This window comes from Natator depressus, chromosome 7 (genome assembly GCF_965152275.1).
Source record: "Natator depressus isolate rNatDep1 chromosome 7, rNatDep2.hap1, whole genome shotgun sequence".
Taxonomy (NCBI): domain Eukaryota; kingdom Metazoa; phylum Chordata; order Testudines; family Cheloniidae; genus Natator; species Natator depressus.
This window is the reverse complement of record NC_134240.1, coordinates 22378141-22398424: the sequence shown is the minus strand read 5'-3', so window position 1 is coordinate 22398424 and position 20284 is coordinate 22378141. Positions and strand designations below refer to the sequence as shown.

Below are 20284 nucleotides of genomic sequence, written 5' to 3'. Positions count from 1 at the left end.
CAGACAGGTGCAAGATCTGTAGGAGCTTTCGCCCCTGCATGAAAGAGGCACACAGACTAAAGTTGCTGCTAATGGAAGCAGCTCTTGGCCCCTCAGTCTGAGTCGAGCTCCATGGACGCGGCATTGGCTTCGATCCGGGAGGTGCTGAGGAAGGACTCTGGGGTCAGAGACTACCAGCACTCCCCGCCGCTGAGCATGGCGCAGGATCATTCTCGGCACCACTCACGGTCTCCTGTCCCAAAGACGCAGCACAGGAAGACTGATAGAGGGCACTCCCCTTCCCGCGCATGAGAATGTGAACCCAAGGGAGGGAGACTGGTGCAAGACAGTACCTTCCCTCCAGCTCAACGGCTGGCACCATTGACTCCAGGCCCACGAGAGGGACCGGTGAGTCCGGTGCCACCAGCAGAGACTCAGGTGGAGGACCTTTTCACACCCGAGACTTATGAGATGGCACAGGACGTGATAACATTGACAGGTCCGAACTCCCCCAACCATGGTGTCACGGCACCAGTCCCGAGTCCCCCAATGACTCAGAGGCCACCGGTGAAGTCCAGGGGCAAGCCGGCTATGACTTGGCAACGATCTACATCGCCCTGCTACCAACGGGCATAGCGCCGCCATGATCCCTGCGCACAGCCTCATCCAGCACTGACTCGTGTGTCCTGGAGAAGCTGACGTCATAGCCGCTGGCACTCCCAGTCAGCGGGGATGACCCAAACCTTTCCCCTGGTACCGTGGCCACTGCAATGGCAGGTACCGGCTCCGACGCCGACCCAGTGGCCCTTCTGGACCCCGTGGGCTTACCAGCAGTCCCAGGGGTCCGCCTCGGTATTCTCTTTTTCTGTCGTGTCCAACTGCGTCTAGGGCCAAGGATTTCTCCCGGGCATCAGCCCCAGTATTACCACCAGTGCCACGTTTGTTACCACGCCTGGCACCGACAACAGACCCGGCATCGTACCCGGCACTGTGGCTACACTTAGTACCATGGATGGTACCGTGGCTGCCGCCGCAACTGGTACCATGGCCGGCTCCGAAGCAGACTCTGAGTTGGGGCGGAACCACAGTGTTTTGAGGAGTGGGATTGGCAGGAGGGCCCCTCCCAAATTCCAGACTCCTCCTCATCACCTCCAGACGAGGTGGTGGCAGGGACATCCTCGGGACATCCAGGGACCCCTGTTCCTGACAGCGGAGCCCACTGTGAACTTCTGCAGCAGGTCGCTCAGAACCTCTGGGTATAAATGGAGGAGGTCACCGAGGTGTCAGACCTAATAGTAAGCATTTTATCTCCAGCAGGATCCACCAAGGTGGCCCTTTCCCTGATAAAGACCATTCAGGAGAACACACAAACCCTGTGGCAAACACTATCTTCTCTGGCTCGTACAGCTAAGGGAGTGGAGAGAAAGTACTTTTCACCCTCCAAGGGCAATGAATACTTGTTTACCCACCCCCTGCCAGAGTCGTTGGTAATGGCGACTGTCAATGCAAGGGAAAGGCAAGGGCAACAAGGACCTACCCCTCGAGCTAAGGACGCAAAGAAGCTGGACTTCTCTGGGAGAAAGATATACTCCACCGGAGGGCTCCAGCTTCAGATTGCAAACCAGCAGGCAATCCTTAGCCAATATAACTTCAAGTCTTGGGATGCAATGTTCCAGTTCTCTGACCTTGTCCCATCGGATTCTCAACTGGAATTCTCAGCGGTCATGGAAAAGGGCAAGATGGTCGCCAGGACATCGCTGCAAGTGGCATTAGACTCAGTGGACTCTACAACACGGATGATGTCTTCAGGCATTACAATGTGCTGTTGCTCATAGCTGCAGGCCTCAGCCTCCCTGGGGAGGTCCAACAGACAATTCAGGACCTACCACTTGAGCGGGCCACGTTATTTTCGGAGAAAACAGACTCGAGAGTCCACAGTCTGAAAGACTCCCGAGCCACTCTGATTGCTGGGTCTGCGCACCCCTGCCACCCAGCGTAGACAATTTAAGCCTCAACCCACAAAACGACCATACCAGGGGTAGTTTAGGCAGGACCAGAATTGTAGGCGTCCCAGAAACCAGAACCGCCATCGCCAACCCCCGATTAACAGGGGGTCTGGGTCATCCAGGCAGCCACCACGCCCTAAGCAGACATTTTTGGGGATGCGCCTGAGGGCGTTATACCAACCTCTCAACTGGATCCTTCTTTTCCGTTTTTGGAACATCTATCCCATTTCTACCGAGCGTGGTCCTAAATCACTTCAGGCCCATTGGGTCCTCCGCACGGTAGAGATGGGATATTCTCTCCAATTTTCCTCGCCCTCACTCCCCTTCCCCGTCCCTCTTCAGGGACCCCTCTCATGAGCAACAACTTCTCATTCAGGAGGTAGAAACCCTCCTATCAGCGAGGGTGTGGAGAAGGTTCTGCCGGAGCTCAGGGGAAAGGGGTTTTATTCCCGGTATTCCTTAATACCGAAAGTAATAGGGGGCCTCAGACCCATCTTGGACCTGTGCAATCTCAACAGTTCATGAAGAAACTAAAGTTTTGAATGGTCTCTTTGGCCACTATCATCCCGTCCCTGGATCCAGGAGATTGGTATGCCACCCTTGACTTTGAAGGACATTTACTTCCACATTTCCATAATCCCCGCCCCACAGGCACTTCTTAAGATTTACAGTCGGGATTTCCCACCACCAATTGACAATACTACTGTTCAGCCTATCATTGGCACCTCTGGTATTTACCATCATCCGACCATCCGTATACCATTTTTTTACAAAGTCAAGGTGCAACTGTGACCCCACCCAGTGTTCCTCATGAAAGTGGTCTTGAGTTTCCACGCCAGTCAAGACATATTCCTTCCTGTCTTTTTCCTGAAACCCCATGCCAATAGCCATGAGCAGAGACTCCATTCCCCGGATGTGCGGCATGCATTAGCTTTGTATATTGAATGAACTAAGCTGTTCCATAAGTCAAACCAGCTGTTTGTTGCTGTGGCGGACAGAATGAAAGGCCTCCCTGTTGTCCACGCAAAGGATATTGTTGCGGATCACATCCTGTATCCGGGATTGTTATGATCTCGCTAAGGTCCCTGCCCCTGCTCTGACTGCACGCTCCACCAGAGCTCAGGCATCTTCAGCGGCCTTCCTGGCCCAGGTACCAATCCAGAAGATATGCAGAGTGGCTACGTGGTCTTCGGTCCACACCTTCACTTCACATTACGCCATCACCCAGCACGCCTGGGATGATGCAGTGTTCGGCAGGGCTGTGCTTCAATTAGTGATTCCATAAACTCCGACCCCACCTCCTAGGTAAGGCTTGGGAGTCGCCTAATTGCAATTGATATGAACAAGCACTCAAAGAAAAAACGGTTACTCACCTTCTCGTAACTGTTCTTCAAGATGTGTTGCTCATATCCATTTCAAACCCACCCACCTTCCCCTCTGTTGGAGTATCCGGCAAGAAGGAACTGGAGAGGTGGCGGGTTGGCAGGGCCCTATATGCGGCACCATGAAGGCACCGACCCGATGGGTGCAGCTAGGGGAAAAACCTTCCAGTGAACTGTGCACGCGGTGCGCACACACCTATATTGGATATGAGCAACACATCTCGAAGAACAACAGTTACGAGAAGGTGAGTGACCAGGTTTTTTTAGCAGATATTAGGAACCTTAGTCCCTCTGGTCTCTTTCAGTAGTAGTTTGTGTGTAACATGGAAAAAAAGCACAACCTCTGATAGGAATTCTGAGACCAAAGTTAGAATGGGTAATCACTGTCAACTTTTATAACTCATGGAATAAGAATAAATTTTCTGTGTAGGAGGATAGCAGATTCTAGTATCCTGCATAGGGATGCAGCACTACTCTGAGCCATCTTGTATTGGGTCCTGTGTAATTCCTGCGGTGTTATGCTAGGAAATAGGTCTCCTACAGTCAAGAGGGTTTGTACTGGAGCATTTTTCTGGATAAGGGGAACGAGGGACTGGAAAGAGAAGTCCTTCAGAGAGAATCATAGAAACAATTAAGCTTGGGGAGGAAGCTTAGGCTGAGTTGTAACGTTTAAGTAACCAATAAGTGCCAGAAAGGGGTAACTTTGGACTAAAAATGAGCATATACTCTGTTCAGAATTGGATGAGAATTGCATGTGTTTTATATGGGGGTGTGAACTGTGGGCGCTCGCCACTGCAAATGGCAGATGCATGCCTACTAAAGTGGAATGAAAAGCCGATTCAACCGCCTTTTAAACCCTTCAGATGCTGATGGGGTTTGTTGAATATACAGTTATTTTCCAGGGGACATGTAGACATTTGCTTGATTTCTTCTGCTGTTCTCCCCCTGTTTCTCCATTTAACCTGACCTGGAGGAGTTAAGGACAATATTACAATAAAGCAAAAAATGTATAGCTTGTTGCGTAGTGTGAAATAGCACAGAAAGGCTCAGGGTAATCTCAGTGGATGAAACAGAGCTTCCTGCTGTAGAGTGAGGTTTTCTCTGTTTTGATTTCTTAAGCAATGACTCCTACAGTAACTTCTAGTATGTAGCTATGGACAGTGTTGAGCAGTAGATACATTAATTTGCGACAATCCCCGCTCATAGGTTTTCAAAGCATTAAGTACCAGAAGAGGTAGTTGCAGCTGGTGCATATTTCTGTAGGTTGGAAAGGGATGCATTAAATAAATATCATTTTTATTGATAAAGATCTAATGCGCCTTTCCCTCTGTTTAGTTTCATGGATCTCATAATTTTGTGTGTGGCATTCACTTTGTTTGATTTGGTTAAATTAATCTCCTTCCTTCCTTGCACTTAACATTAATTCATGTTTGTAAAGCATTTAGGGCATGTAAAGCACTATGGAAGTGCTAAGTTGTTTTTATTATTTTTATTGATATTGATTCTTCTTACCCCTTCTCCTTAGAGCAGTCTCTCACTTTTGGCATGTCAAACACTCCCTCTTCATTCAAATTCCTCCTTACAATACACACAGTGTATTAAGTCTTTCAGCATTAACCCACTGAAGAGAGAAATCTAAAATAATTCTTAAAACAAAAATTAATTTAGATTGTCTCTGCATGTGGTCCACTGTCAGTGCAATCCTATTTTGTCCTCTGTATTCTACAGTTTTGAGCAAACTGATTAATGCCCACCCGAAAAATAATACTGCCAGCTGATATCTGATGAAGGGAAAACTGAAACAATTTACTAAGACAGACCAAAAAGAGCTGGGGGAGTCCATGTGGAGTTTCTCTATCCATGAAATGTAATGTGCTTATACCTAGTATTGAGCCAAGGACTATGCTGAGGTGCTCTCCTTGGGGTGGGATGTTAACCCCATCTGGATGGGAGTTAAATATTCATTGCCCTTTGCTAGATGAGTTGATATCTCTTGGCAGGTGTCATGGTCACCATTTATCTTCAGTAAAATAGGTGTAATGTCTTCAGGCTGCATGTGAGCTATTGCTATATGTGTAATGGCTGCTCTGCTTGCCTCCAGTCACTATAGTGCTAGTACCTAACTTATCACTCTGTCAAGTGCTTCAGGACACTTAGAATAAGAGAGGTTGGTATAAAACCAAATTCTGTGCTGTAAGAAATCATTGTCCTTTCTGAAGTAACTCCTCCTTTCCCATCACTAGATAGGTTGATTTCCTCTGATCTGTTTTAAGAATCTGAACATTCTTGATTTGACTTCAGTAAAATAATTTTTGTGCATTTCTTATTCTATTGAACTTCCCGCCACCCGAATTACCATTCTGAAATCAAAAGCACTGTAGACGGATACGTTTTCTCAAGTACAGAGAAGAACTGTGAGAGGTTTGTCCATCAAGCCAATGGAGCAACACAGTAGAATGCCAAATTCATCAAGTGGATGGTTTGATCCGCGAACAGACGAAAAATAATCCCCCAGTGTAGCTTCCTGTAATAGGTTGATAAGGTTCTCTCTGTTCCTCCAGACCGTTTCCCCAGTTACTTAGTCTGCCTGAAGAGCCTGCATGAACATGCCTTGTCAGGCAGGGGTGATTCCAAGAGACTCTTGTCATGCTTGCTTCACTGATGTGACACAAGAAGTCCTTAAAGCCACAGCATAGCCATTCTTCAAACCTTTGGGGATTTAGCAAAGGGGAGTTACTGTACCTTTTTATGAGTTAAGTTAAACTACTTTTCTTAATGGCAGACCCAATGTTATAGAGGGGAGAGAACCTTCTGAACTCTGTGGAGTAGCCATCTGAAACAAGTTCTGACCTCTCCCTCCTATGCTGCCTTCCACTAGTAGAACTATTTACTTCATATGCCATCTTTTTGAAAAAATTACTTTTCCTGTTTTCTTCTCCAGTTACCTGCCTCCCACATCCCTCCATTGGCCTGCATATGTCTTGGCAGGGTCTAGAAATGTTGAGCTGGAGGTGCTTTTATTGGTGTTTTCCGTGCAGTGGCTATGTCTTCTGTGAAATGTGACTGTGCATTTCTATTGGCTAGACTTACAAGCTGGCTTTCAGTGCTCTATGCTTGATTCACCCATTAATCGCTGTTTCACTAAAAGCCTGTAAAGTTTAGTAGTTAATATACCTCAGTGCACCTGCTTTCAAAGACCAGAGAAATTGAGTGGTAATTTGATGAACTCAAAAAACATTTATATTAGGGTAAATAAAATGTGCTAGATGTCAGCACTGCCTGCCTGCCTTCGCTTCAGTGTGTATGTTCACCTTAAGTACTGTGTTGACTGATGTACGGTGCCTGACATCAGTTTACAAGGAGCTTCTATGCAAACAGCAACTAAGTGTCTGCTTCCTTTTCAGTCTTCATGATTAGTTTAGAGATGCATTTGCAGCCTGTGTGCTGAATGGGGATCTGCCTGAGCCTCATGATGATTTTGTTTTTCTGGTGTGTTTAAGGTTCCTTTGTACAGGAAAAGAATGATGCTTATGGGTTGCTTCATCTTGGAATAATCCATCTTTAGACTTGCTTATGAAATAAATGTGGCAGTGTGTGGTTTTGAACTTGGTGCCTTAACACTGAATTTAGCAGCTGAATATAGATAATAATCTGGTATTCGGTCCCATCAGTGGAAGTACATGAAGACTTTTTACAGGTAGAAATGATGTAGGACGTAATCTTGTCTCTCTTTGTTAGCATACAATTGTTCCCTACAGAAGATGAGTGCTTTGTTCAGTCCAGTCCACTTATCCGCTTGTTCCACTGTCTAATAAAGCTCACTGTGGACACTTCTTTTTAATATCTAGTCTTTTTCCTTTATTTTCCTTTATTTCATCCCATTATTTCCTTATTCTAAGCCTTTGGAGTTCTTATTCTTCCTAAGTGGCTATGCCCTTCTTGTACTTACAGGTAATATTTTTCTTGGTGCTGTACAACCATACCAGAGTAAGTCTATACAGTACCATGTACACTGTCCCAGTACAATAAACAGCAGTCCTACCTCTTGCATCCAAATAATTGTTTAGCCAGGCGGTATGTAGTTAGTTCTTGTATGTAATTACAGTTAGCTGCAGTATTGGTTACGTTATTAATCTGGAGAGTGAGAAAGGGAAAACAATGACTTCATGAGTTGATAGGAAAAAAAATGTTCTGACTGAAATATGTTATGTAACTTAGGATGAGAAATTCAAAGGAGCCTCAGGCACTTTGAGGGGATTTGGGCACGTAAGTCTCTTACGCTTCTTTGACTATCCCAGTTTTAGGTCTCAATCCTGCAAGTTGTTCCATGTAGGCAGAGCCCTGCACCTGTGCAGGATCAACTCATATGATGTTCTTTGCAGAAGCAGGGGCGTAATGACCAAATTGTCTCAAAGATTGACTTGGAATAGGAGAGAATAAAGCCTTTCTGATCACATTCATGATCCTTACAGTTAATATCAATAACTTGTCTTTCACTAGAGTCTTCTTTCCAGGGATTCCAAGATCCCATGGTTTCCAAACAATGAAGAATTTTAGCCTCTGAACGTCCATGTGAGGTGACCAGTCAATAGTATTATGTTCAATTCATAGAGGAGCTTGAAAAGTGACTTGCCTAAGGTCACACGGTGAGTTTGTGACAAAGTTAGCGATAGAACACAGAAATTCTGGCTCACAGTCCAGTACCTCTCCTTACTTGTATTCACCTTTATGTACAATCATTGTTCTCTTCTCACCTCTTGCAGGGGCTCTTAACCTGGCTGTGGAAAAACTGCTGCCGGCTGAAATGTGGCAAAGAAGGCCTCAGTTCTGTGGATATTTTTTTAAACAATAATTATTTTACTTGCTTGGGTTTAAGCCTTGAACTTTTTTAAGCACAAAGTTTATTTTAAAATTCTGTTCTGTACTTGTCTTGGTTTTTGAGGAAGAAATGATGCGGACAGTAATTAGTCCATAACATGGTCCAGCTGCATGAAGTATCTCAGTTTCCCCACTAAATTAGAAACAGTCCAGATACTGAACTTATTGTGTACCTACTCCTCGTGAGATGTAGTCACAGTATGTGTGTGTGTTTCTAATAGGAATAGTTTTCTGTGGGTGTTTAAATATATGCTTCACGACAGCCCAGGGCCACTTCTTTGAAGGCTGTCCCCATCAGCCAGGCATTTTAAACAAATGTATGAATAACGGAGCTATTCCAATTTCTTGGGCATATAATACACATACCCAAGAGACAGAACAACTTGTAAATAATGTGCTTTAATGTCCTCCTTAAATATACATATACCTTAGGGCCTGTTATGAGCTCTTGGACTCCAGCAAATGGTATTTGTTTCATCTGTCACAAAATCCTCTGTCACCGGGGCTGGTCTTTAGCACTTTTTTGCAGGCTTGGCAAAAAAAAAACAACAAAAAAAACACATTTTGCAACATGCCTCTACGCCCAAGAAATGACTGCAGTCCCACTCTTTCCCTTAACCCCTCTCTATCCCCCAAAATTGAGTTGCTCATTATGAACTTACCACATTCAGCATTAATGAATTGAAGTCTCCCTATTTAGTTATAAAAATAGTAACTGCTTTTCCCAAAAAATTGGGAATGGCCCTGTAAGATTCACAGAAAAGTGTGTTATCCTGTTTTTTGTAGTCCCCAGCAGACAGGCCATTAGCCACTTGAGACGGTGAAATTGACAAGAGGATGGGGTGTGAACACCTACACACGTCAGGGACCATGCTCAGGTCTCTTGTACAATTATAAGACCACGTTTCCCTCCAGGAAGATTCCGAATGAGGACTTTCCCTTCTCATGCCCCCCACCCCTCTGTAAGCCAATCTTCACCCTTTCATAGTAAGACCCAGTGAAGTCTGAGATCATGGGAGCTGCTGCAAAAGTTAGTGTAGTGCAGTTACAGGCCTAGGAGGAGGGCCAGCAACACAGGGAGGACTGGATTGTGGCAGGCTTTTGGAGGTGGAAAGGAATCAGAGGTGTAAGAGGGGAGAAAGGGCAATATGAAGGTGAGAGCCAAGAAGGGAGGAGTGAGGAGACAGAGAAAAGAAAAAAGAAGGAAAAAGCATAAATAATAAGAGGAGGGAATGAGCAGCCTTTTCTCTATTGTACCTCTTCCTTTTTTGTCTGCCACCCTACAGCTGTGTGTGTGTGGTGTTTTTTTCCCCCTGGAACCCAAAGTCTAGCACTGGGTAGTCTGAGGGGACTGTGAATAACTGGTGATCTTTAGGGAATAACAACCTTTCCTCCTAGCTATTATATTTTTAAGTGTCTTCATGAGGAAAGAGGGTTAGAAACGTACTTATTTTTTTCTTGATAAAAGCTGAGATTCTACATCTACAATTTTGTGCCCTCTGGTTACAGAAGATGGGTTGCCATGGGCTTGCAGGTCTTGGTCTACTAGCAACTCTTGGTTTTCTCCCTTCTTGATTGTTCCAGAAGGTGTATTATGCTGCATCAAGCAATACCAAGAAATTGCCTGATGAGCCTGGGGCATGTAACAAACTTTGAGCAGGCTTGTGTGGGGGTTTTTTTAAAAAAGGGGGAAAATGTCTGTCAGAGTGACCACAAAGGAAATTGAGTCCTTTTTTTTTCTCTTTCAGTATGTGCATTTTTCATTTGGACATGTTAAAAATGTTATGCTCTATGCCGAACTGGACATGTAAATGTCTTGGGGAGCTTTCAACTGCTCTCTGGAGTCAATCTACTGGGATCTCAATTTTCCAAATACAATTGTGTGTGCACAACAAAATTGCCTTTCATGTGATAAGTGGGCAGTACTTAGTAGTGAGAATGGGTTATGGAGTCTTTCACCTCTAGGTCATTTATTCAGTTACAGCTTGGTTTAGCTGTGGCCACCATTTGCTGTCTGTGCAGCGGTTTGGGTGGCAGTGAAATGGTGAGTCTTGGTCTTGTTAGAATATAAGTATTCATATTGCCAAAAAATTTGTATCCCAACTGACAGTCTCAGAAGATGGGGAAGAAGTGACCTGGCCATGCATACAAAGGTTGCCTCTCCTGGTCAGAGACCAGGCATGCAGGGCAGGGTGGAGAAGTTTGCATTTTGGTTTATCCATTTGTTCTCTGGATCAAGAATTTCATTTTCCAGGGGGTCTCAGTATGCATGATGGGAGGTTTCTACAACTGTAGACAAAAATATTTTTTACCTGCAACCTCATTCCTGTTTTTTTTTTTTTCATTTTTTGTCCCCCACGATTTGTTTATTTCCGGACTCTATGGCCCCAACTCAGCTGCGGTGAAGGAGAGATTTCATTGTTTTTGGTGGGCTCTACCCACTAGTGCAGTTGTCAAATAAGGATATATCTTTAACCTGTCCTAAAGTCACTTAAAAAAATAAAACCTTTCCTTTCTGTATGTTTTGTTAGCTACAACCACAAAGTCCCAGCTGTAATTTAAGTGTAAGTATCTAGAATTGCTTTAGGAGGTTTACATGTGGTGGTTCCTCATTTAGCTGGTGGACCAAGTTCCTTCTTTATATGAAATACCCTTTGCTGTGGGAGGAGGAGACCTTTTGGTGTATAGAGATTGAATTCTGAATGTGGATGTGTTTACATTAAATTGGTGGTTTTGACTCTGGTAAGTACATGTGTTCCTACTTCATCCATTTGTGCTCCCAGGATGCCCTTGGAAACTTGACTTTTCATCTCAACAGCAATTTCCTGGTTTAAATATTGTTTTGAAAAATAGATAATAAACTATTTATTGTGAGCTGTGAGAAAGGAAACCCTTTTTCCTAGTTGATCCTGCAATGAGACCATAATTTTTAAATTGTGGTGACCTACCAGCATTCAAGGCCACATCTGATGTCATATATGAGGATTGTAATAATAATCTAGTCAGACGGAAATGTCTCAGCCAGAGTGCAGGGATGTAGATTTCCTCCTCAGTTATGCAGTTCCCTGCACTCTGCTGTGATTGTCTGATATGCCTAATCATGGTTATGTCTCAGTAACTCTACTGTGAATATGCATCTATTTCTAATCTCATTGGCTGTTGTTATACCTCCTCTCTGATTGGCTCATGTATTTATCATTTTCAAGCTCTTTGCCAGCAACAAAGAAGCCTCCTCGATGTTTCATTCTCTTCAGAGGAATCAGGAAAGCTCCAAAAATTACATGAAGGAGAAGAAGAATATACTTAAAAGCAAAGAGAATGTGGCTGTCGAACTGTGGAAAAGGAAATGGTTTAAAAAATATTATTTGACTTCTTTCTCCTCCTCCTTACCATCTCTCTTCCCGTCACATGCTTTACCTGCCATTTCCCTGCAGGCCAGCAGGACTCTCTCCCCCAGAATAACCACCATTTATTTATTTATTTAACTTACCACTGGAAGAATCTTAGCCCATTTTGAAACACAATATTTAAAAGCCAAAAAAAGGAAACACTAGTTATTCTTGAGCACAGAATAACTGGTTTATGGTGGGCTCCAACAATTGTCAATACAGGTTGCTCCCATTTGGCCTAGCAACTGCACCCAGTGTCTTCACCAAAGTGTTTCCAGTAGTAGTAGAGTAGTTCAGGCAAACTGTTGTCACCCTTCTTCCTGGATTTAGATGATTGGCTTCTCTTTGGCAGGACACACCAGGAAGACCTCATATCAACCTCATCGCTGCTTCAGCATCTGTCATCCGTAAGAGTCTATGCTCAAATAAATTTGTTAGTCTCTAAGGTGCCACAAGTACTCCTTTTCTTTTTGTGAACATGGAGAAATCTATGCTAATCCTGATGCAGATTAAAGAATTTATAGGAGCAACCTTAGGCCATGTCTACACTACAGAGTTAAGTTGACTTAAGCTACGTCAATGATCGTAAACTGCTGTAATTACATTGCTTGTGCATGTTCACACAACGCTCTTTGTGTCGGCAGAGCATGTCCACAGTCGGTGCTCTAGCACCGACAGAGCAGTGGACATGGGTAGCTATCTCACTGTGCAAATCGCCACCTTCTCCCACTAAGAGTTAGAATCATAGAATATCAGGGTTAGAAGGGACCTCAGGAGGTCATCTAGTCCAACCCCCTGCTCAAAGCAGGACCAGTCCCCAATTTTTGCCCCAGATCCCTAAATGGCCCCCTCAAGGATTGAACTCACAACACTGGGTTTAGCAGGCCAATGCTCAAACCACAGTTCTGGGAATGGATAGCGGTGCATCCTGGGGGGGTGGGATCACTTCCCCATGATGCAGTTTTCTCTGTTCCATAATTCCAAGGGCTTTTGATTGCATTTCGCACCATTTTTCAACTGCCCCTGTAAACTTTGTGCCCGCCATCTCTGCCTGACAGCCTGGATCCTGCACTGCTCACCATTCTTGTGATAAGTGCTATCAACACAACACGGCTGATCCTGTAGTATTTCGTGAGCTGTGGATCTGAACAAGAATCCGTGGTGTCTGCCCTGCTGTGTGCCATGGAAAGAAACCATTCAAGATTGGTGTTTGCATTCACGGAGTAGCTGCATACAGTAGATCGTTGCTATTGGGCTCAGGAAACAAGCACCGAGTGGTGGGATCGGTTGTGATGCAGGTATGGGATGATGAGTAGTGGCTTCAGAACTTTCATATGCACAAAGCCACCTTCCTTGAATTCCATGTGGAGCTCGCCCCTACCCTGTGTCACAAAGACACCAAAATGAGAACTGCCCTAATGATGGAAAAGTGTGTGCCGATCACTGGCAACTCCAAACTGCTACCGGTCAGTCGTGAATCATCTTGGAGTTGGGAAGCCCACCATAAGGGTTGTGTGATGCAAATGTGCAGGGCTGTTAATCGCCTCCTGCTATGAAGGACTGTGACTCTGGGCAATGTGCAGGAAATAGCAGATGGCTTTGCGGCAGTGGCATTCACTAAACTGTGGCAGGGCGATAGATGGCACACACGTTGTAATTTTGGCCCCAAACCATCTTGTGATGGAGTACATGAACATAAAGGGCTTTGTCTCTATGGGATTGCATGCACTGGTGGATCACCAGTGTCATTTCACTGACATCAACACAGGGTGGTCAGGGAAGGTGCATGACGCACGCATCTTCAGGAACACTGGCCTGTATATAAAGCTGCATGCAGGGACTTTCTTTCCAGACCAGAAGATTCCAATAGGGGCTGTGGAAATGCCCATAGTGATCCTGGGAGACCCAGCTCCTACCCCTTATTCCCATGGCTCATGAAGCCATACACAAGAAACCTTGACAGCAGCAAGGAGTGCTTCAGCAACAGAATCAGTAGGTGCAGAATGACTGTAGAATGTGCATTTGTCAGTTTAAAGGGTCGCTGGCACTGCTTTTTTGGCAGGTTATACCTCAATGAGGAAAATATTCCTGTGGTCATAACAGCCTTCTGTGTTCTGCATAACATTTATGAAGCCAAGGAGGAAAAGCTCCCCCAGAGGTGGAGGGCAGAGGTGGGTCGCCTGGCAGCTGATTTTGAGCAGCCAGACACCAGGGCTATAACAGGGCCTCAACAGGGGGCTATTCAAATTTGGGAGGCTTTGAAGCAGCGTTTTGACAATGAGTCCCAGTAATGTCTTTCTGTAACGAATTGCGCCAGGCATTGTTTACTTGCCACATTGAATGACTCCTGTAATGATTCCTGCCTGAGCGTTAATTTAGTCTGCAAATGTGCCAGTTGCCACTGTGTGTGAATTTCTGTGGCAACCACCCTGTGTAGGTCACAAATAAAGAATTACTGTCTCTGTAAGACTAAATTTTTATTAAACAGCAATACACAGATTAACATTTCTCACAAGGGACATGACAGTGAGCAGCACTCTCTGAAGTGAGGATCTCACAGCTGTGTGTAAGTCCAGCTGTCATTATGGAAAATGTCCCTGCGGTGGAGTACAAGGGTTACTGTGACAGGCCAGGAACGTGAGAGGAATGTGTGTCGGAAGTTTTGGAGAGCAAGGAAGGCAGTTCTGTATGGGCTATAGGGGGAGTCGAGCACACGTGTTCCCCCTGCAGTGCAATCGGGGACCTCAGCATTTCTGTTTGGTTCTACATGAACGTTATTATCTGCTCCTGGCCCTGTATCATCTGTTGGCTATTCATTTCTAGTATTTCGATTGTGTCTCTCCATGCTCGCTATCGGCCTGATCTGATGATTGCAGCACTTTATGAAATATGTCCTCCTCATTCCTCCTCGTTCACTACTTTATCTGATGGAGGCATTCTGCTGGTGTGGAGCTGGCCCTCAAGGGCACATCTGCAGAAGCAAAAGAAACAATACACAGAGTCAATATTGTGTGTGCCCTCAGTCTTGAATCATAAAAGTTACATACACCTCTCTCTCACTTTCTCATGGCAAGCACTCAGCACAGCCAGCACTAAACATGGTGAGTTCACCGGGGGGAGGAGGGGAGTGCAAGACCGGACAAAGGGTCTGGGTGAGTTCAGAAGGGGATCAGTACAAGCATCTAGGTACGCTATTCTGAATACTGGCACCATTTTCCACAGATAGGGGTGATCATAGCTGATATCTCACTACTGAGGGCAACCGAAGATGCAAGGATGCATCTCCTGCATGCGTGTGACTTCAGACCAGGTCTGTATGCTGCTTGCCTGTGTGCTGCTTTGGTCCCTCCAGAGGTAATTGCCGATTGGTGCGGCAAAGTTTCCTACAATGGGGGAAAGAAACAAAGCAGCTCTGCCAAGAGGATTGCAGAGTATCTGCAGCAAAGTTTCCTAGAGATCTCTGGAGGATTCCCAGGAGATGTGTGTGCGTTAACAAACTTCTCTACGGGGCCCCCCACTGTGTAACTGCATAGGGAAATGCAAAGCAGATGCAAACAGCACCTGGTGGTGTTAATTTCATCCCTTCTCCCACGTGCATCACATAACAAAATAAAGGACACCTCTAGCTCATGTAACCGTGCACTATCAAAGCAAAATGAGAACTTACCGGAGCTCTCCTCTCCAGCTTCAGGGACGCCAGAGGTGGAACTGGCTAAACCACTCTGGAGTCAAAAAGAGGTCCTGGCTGCCACGCAACCAGACGAATCTGTTGTCTGTCTCACCTCGTCCTCCAGCTCAACCTCCTCATCCACTGCTTCGTTCTTGGGGTTGACTTGGCTGCCTCCAGTACCCTCGAAGTATCTGCGGGGTTTTTGGCGGTGGAGGTCGGGTTGCTGCCGAGGATGGTGTGCAGCCCCTTGTAGAAGTGGCATGTTTTTGGCATTACACCAGACAGATGGTTGGCCCCCCCTTGCCTTCTGGTACACCTGCCTCAGCTCCTTGATCTTAGCATGGCACTGCTGTGTCCCTTTTGTGCCCTTTCTCATCCATGCCACGAACTATCTGCTTGTCGGTGTCAAAGTTCCTGTGGCTGGATTGGAGCTGCGACTGCACAGCCTCCTCTCTCCACAGTCCCTACAGATCCAACAACTCTGATGTACTGCAGGTGGGAGTGCGTTTGCTGCAGAAAGCCGGCATGGTCAGCTGGGAAGATGCGATGTGAGCTGTCCACCCCGCGCAAACAGGAAGTGAATTTCAAAAATTCCTGGGGCTTTAAAGCGGGAGGTGCATGTGCCCGTGTACCTGGCTGCAGGGCAGCAGAGTAGAAACTGCTTACAGGAGCAGTCATGATGGGCATTGTGGGACACCTCCTGGAGGCCACTTAAGGTGACATAAGCAAGCTCACTGTCTACACCAGTGGTTTTCAAACTTTTTTTCTGGCGACGCAGTTGAAGAAAATTGTTGATGCCTGCAACCCAACAGAGCTGGGGATGAGAGACATGGGAGGGGGCTCAAGGCTGGGGGTGAGGGTGGGAATCAGGGGTTCAGGGTGTGGGAGGGTGCTCAGGGCTCTGGGGTGGGGCTGGGGATGAGGGGCTTGGGGCACGGGGTTGGGGCTCTGGGTTTGGGCAGGGGACTCAGGTCTGGGGCATGGGGTTGGGGCTCCGGCTTTGGGGGGGGCACTTAGGGTTGAGGCAGGGGATTGGGACATGGGGTTGGGGGGCACTCAGGGGTGGGGCAGGGGATTGGGGTTCCAGGGTTGGGAGGACTTACCTTCGGCAGCTCTCGGTCAATGGCGCAGCCGGGGTGCAGAGGCAGGCTTTCTGTCTGTCATGGCACCGTGGACCGTGCTGGCTGCACCCTGGAAGCAGCCAGCAAGAGTTCCGACTCCTAGGTGGAGGCGCGCAGGCAATGCCCCCCCAGCTCCCATTGGCCAATTCCCAGCCAGTGGGAGTGCTGAGCCAGGGCCTGGGGTCAGGGCAATGCGCGGAGCCCCATGGCCCCCCTGCCTAGGAGCCAGACCTGCTGCTGGCTGCTTCCGGGGTGCAGTGCGGTGTGTCAGAACGGGTAGGTACTACTGGTTTTTACTGACTGGCCGCCAGGGTCCCTGGGTGCTGAGCAAGGTGACCCAGTGCCTTGCATTCCACGACCCAGTACTGGGTTGCAACCCGAAGTTTGAAAACCACTGGTCTACACTGACACTGCGTTACTTTAACTTTGTTGCAAAAAGCTCCATGCTGCTTGTTGATGGCTTTTTTATGATGTCAGTGTAGCGGGAGAGTTAAATCGGCAGGAGGAGCATTGTTGTGTGTACACCTCCAGTGTTTTGTCGACGAAACCTGACTTTTGTCAACAAAATTGTGTAGTGTAGACAAGGCCTTAGACTCAGGGCAAGGGTTTATCTACCAAAGGACAGATTTTGCATCGCGAGCAGTGTGATTGATGTTTGAGGGTTGTGCATAATCTGGTTTGTTTGGACTTGCCTTTCTCCTCAAGGACACATGGGATCATGCACTTACATTATGCCATTCACCAGAGTCCACCTCTGTTGTCTTCAGGATAGGTTCCAAGCAGTTTATGTACAAACCAAACATAGGATGAACATCATAGTAACCATTCCTACCAGGATGAGGACCTCAGTAACATGGCGGAAGAATCAAGAACCAGTGTTGTTTGCGTGTTCCTTTCCTATCCTTTACACCCAGCAAGATGATCATTACATATACCTCCCTGTTAAGCTGGGGAGCTCACATGGGTAGTTGCATGTTTCAGGGAACTTGAATGCCCTGAGAGACCAGAATGCACACCACTTTTCTGGAACTCTCAGCATTCTGAGAAGCTTGTAAAGCCTTTCTACCATTCATCCAGTTTTAGCATGTATTCAAGACATTACAATGGACAATATGATAACTGTATTTTGCATAACCACGCAGGGAGGAGCATGATCCATCCCCCTGAGTATAGAAGTGGTCATCTTATGGAAGTGGTGTATCAAGAACCATATTGCCCTATTGGCAGTGTACCTTCCAGGAACCCAGAATTCATTGGCAGACAGCCTCAGCAGGCATTTTGCCATTGATCATAAATGGGAGTTACGTGACTCAGTAGTGAGCAGCATATTCATGTAGTGGGGAGCTCCCACTTGGGATCTGCTTGCTTCCCAGAAAAACAGGAAAAGCAACATATAATGCTCCAGGGGACCTAAGGAAAGCACTCCAGAGGCAATGCTAGTCAGATCACTTGAGCTATGCCTTCCCTCCAATCCTCGGGGTCTACAAAAGATTCAAGGCACAAGACTTGTACAAGGCACAAGTCGTCCTCGTCAACCACAAATGGCCCAGGCAACTCTAGTTTCCAGGCTGCCTACGAATGTCATCCTGCCCGCCAATCAATGTCCGGTTCTTTACAACTCTCTTGACCCAGGTGAATGGCAGAGTCCAGCATCCCAATCCCAAAGCACATGATCTCACAGCTTGATATTTTGATGAGTGTCAACCCTAGAACTGTCCTGCTCTGAATTTGTGCAAACTATTCTTAATAGCCAAAAGCATTCTGCCAGGAAATGCTATTTGGCCAAGTGGAAATGTTTTTTCTACCTGGGCCCAGCAAAAATCATCTCTTTCCAGAGATCATGGATATTTCCACTATTCTACAGTGTCTCCTTATGTTTAAGACATCAGGTCTTTTTCTTTAGTTCACTGAAGTTTTACCTGGCAGCAGTCAGTGCATGTCCCCCACCATTGGATGGTTACTTAACCTTTACCCACTCAGTAACAACCAGATTCTTGAAAGGCCTGATCAGAACCTTTCTGCCAGTAAAGAAACCAACCCCTCACTGGGACCTATATTTAATTCTCTTGCCACTCACTAAATCACCCTTTGAACTGCTAACTACGTATTCTATGCTTCACCTGTTCAATGAAGGTTGCATTCCTCCTTGCCAACACATTGGCCAGGATGGTAGGTATATGATCCACCATAAACAATATTGCATAAGGACAAAGTCTCACTACAGCTATACCAATAATTCACTCCTAAGTTAATTTCAGACTTTCACATAAACAAGTCAATTCACTTTTCTGTGTCTCTTTTTTCCTGAAGCCCCACCTCTCAGGCATGGAGAGGAGACTTCATTCCCTCAACATTCAGTGAGCATTGACATTTTGTCTGCAGAGAACAAAACTGATCAGAAAGTTACCTAGACCGTTTGTTGCTGTAGCAGAATGAATTCTAGGTCAAGCTGTATACTCCCAGAAAGTCTAAGTGGATCTCTGGTAGTATCTTGCTCGACCAGTTGGCACAACTCCCTGCCCCACACAAAGTAAGGGCTCACTTTACAAGGGCACAGTGCGTCTCAGTGGCATCACTTCAACAGGTGGTACTCCTTGACATTTTCAGGGCAGCTATGTGGAGTTCCATCTGCATGTTCACATGACATTATGCCTTGGCCTAAGACTCCTATGCTGATGCATCCTTTGGGGCAGTTGTTCTACAAGCAGCTGTACCACATGCATCCTCCTATCCTGCTCCTTTTTGAGCACTGCTTTTCAGTCACCCACAGTGGAATACACTGAGGGACAAGCACAAGAGAAGAAGGGAAAGTTTACATACCTTGTTGTAACCGGAATTTTCCGAGAGGCATGGTCCCTATGTGTGTTCCACTACGTACTTCCTTCCCATCTGCTTTGGATTATGACTGGATTCGCAGTAGAGAAGGAACTGGAGTAGGCGGTCAGTCTGAACCACCCTTTACAACCTCAGTACGGAGCACAAGGAGAGCAGGGCTGCAGGTTCAGATCAACGGACACTGGTTGCTAGAATTCTCCAGCCCCAGGCCCATGGAGCGCATGCGTATCCACAGTGGAATGCACGTAGCAACCATGCATCTCCAACTCCAGTTACAACACAGTAAATTGCTTCCTTTTCCTTGGTGTAACCACTAGACCACTCCTTTTCTGCAGCTCCAGGCTCTGAATATGAGTGAGCAAGCATTCAAAATACAAATATATTCAGAAATAGGGGAGGGAGGAAAAAACTGTGGTGGCAAATTAAATTGCTGCTTGTATAATTTTTTTTTTCTCTCCCAAGTTTGCTCTTGGTGTGGAAATGTGTCTCATAAATACATAAATGCAAAGATGAGAATTGCTGCCAAAACCTGTCAAGTTTCTGGAACTTTCTGCCCTTGATTATTCACATTATAACCCTCCCTTCTCTTCTCTCCCCACCCCCTATTCCCCCCACTAGTACAGTGCTCTGAACATATACACCCACCACTCAGGCAGATCTGTGTGTGTGGTTCATCTTCTGTGCCTTTGACGTGCTCTGTAACGCAGGCAGAGAGAGGTCTGAACGTCTTTCGAAAAACCTGACAGTTTGTGTGACAATCTGTCCACAAATCCACAGGCTCCCTGTCAACCAAGTGCGCTTTTGAATATCGGAGGTTTTGGGAACAGCGCTTACAGCGTCGCCCATGCGCTGAGGCGAAAGTACAACAGGCTTCATATGTAACCTTAGATGCTCTGTATTTTCCTTAATCATTTGGGGGACATCTCATCATTGCTTGTTGGCTGGTTCTCAGCCCTGCACATGTCAGGGTTATTTAGCAAAGCTTGATTTGCTGGGAACTGCATGCAGAGTAATTTGCAGTTGG

General features: G+C 46.2%; 1 protein-coding gene and 1 long non-coding RNA gene across 5 annotated transcripts in view; one reads left to right on the top strand and one right to left on the bottom strand.

Annotated features, from left to right (window-relative positions):
• The window catches only part of CHCHD6 (coiled-coil-helix-coiled-coil-helix domain containing 6), a 198419-nt gene that overhangs the window by 68008 nt on the left and 110127 nt on the right, over positions 1-20284 (top strand). The window lies entirely within an intron of this gene.
• On the bottom strand, positions 14268-19579 carry LOC141990452 (uncharacterized). Its single transcript, XR_012640180.1, has 3 exons — positions 19246-19579; positions 15302-15550; positions 14268-14605 (listed from the first exon to the last, which is right to left on the bottom strand). It is a non-coding gene; the product is annotated as an uncharacterized LOC141990452 (long non-coding RNA).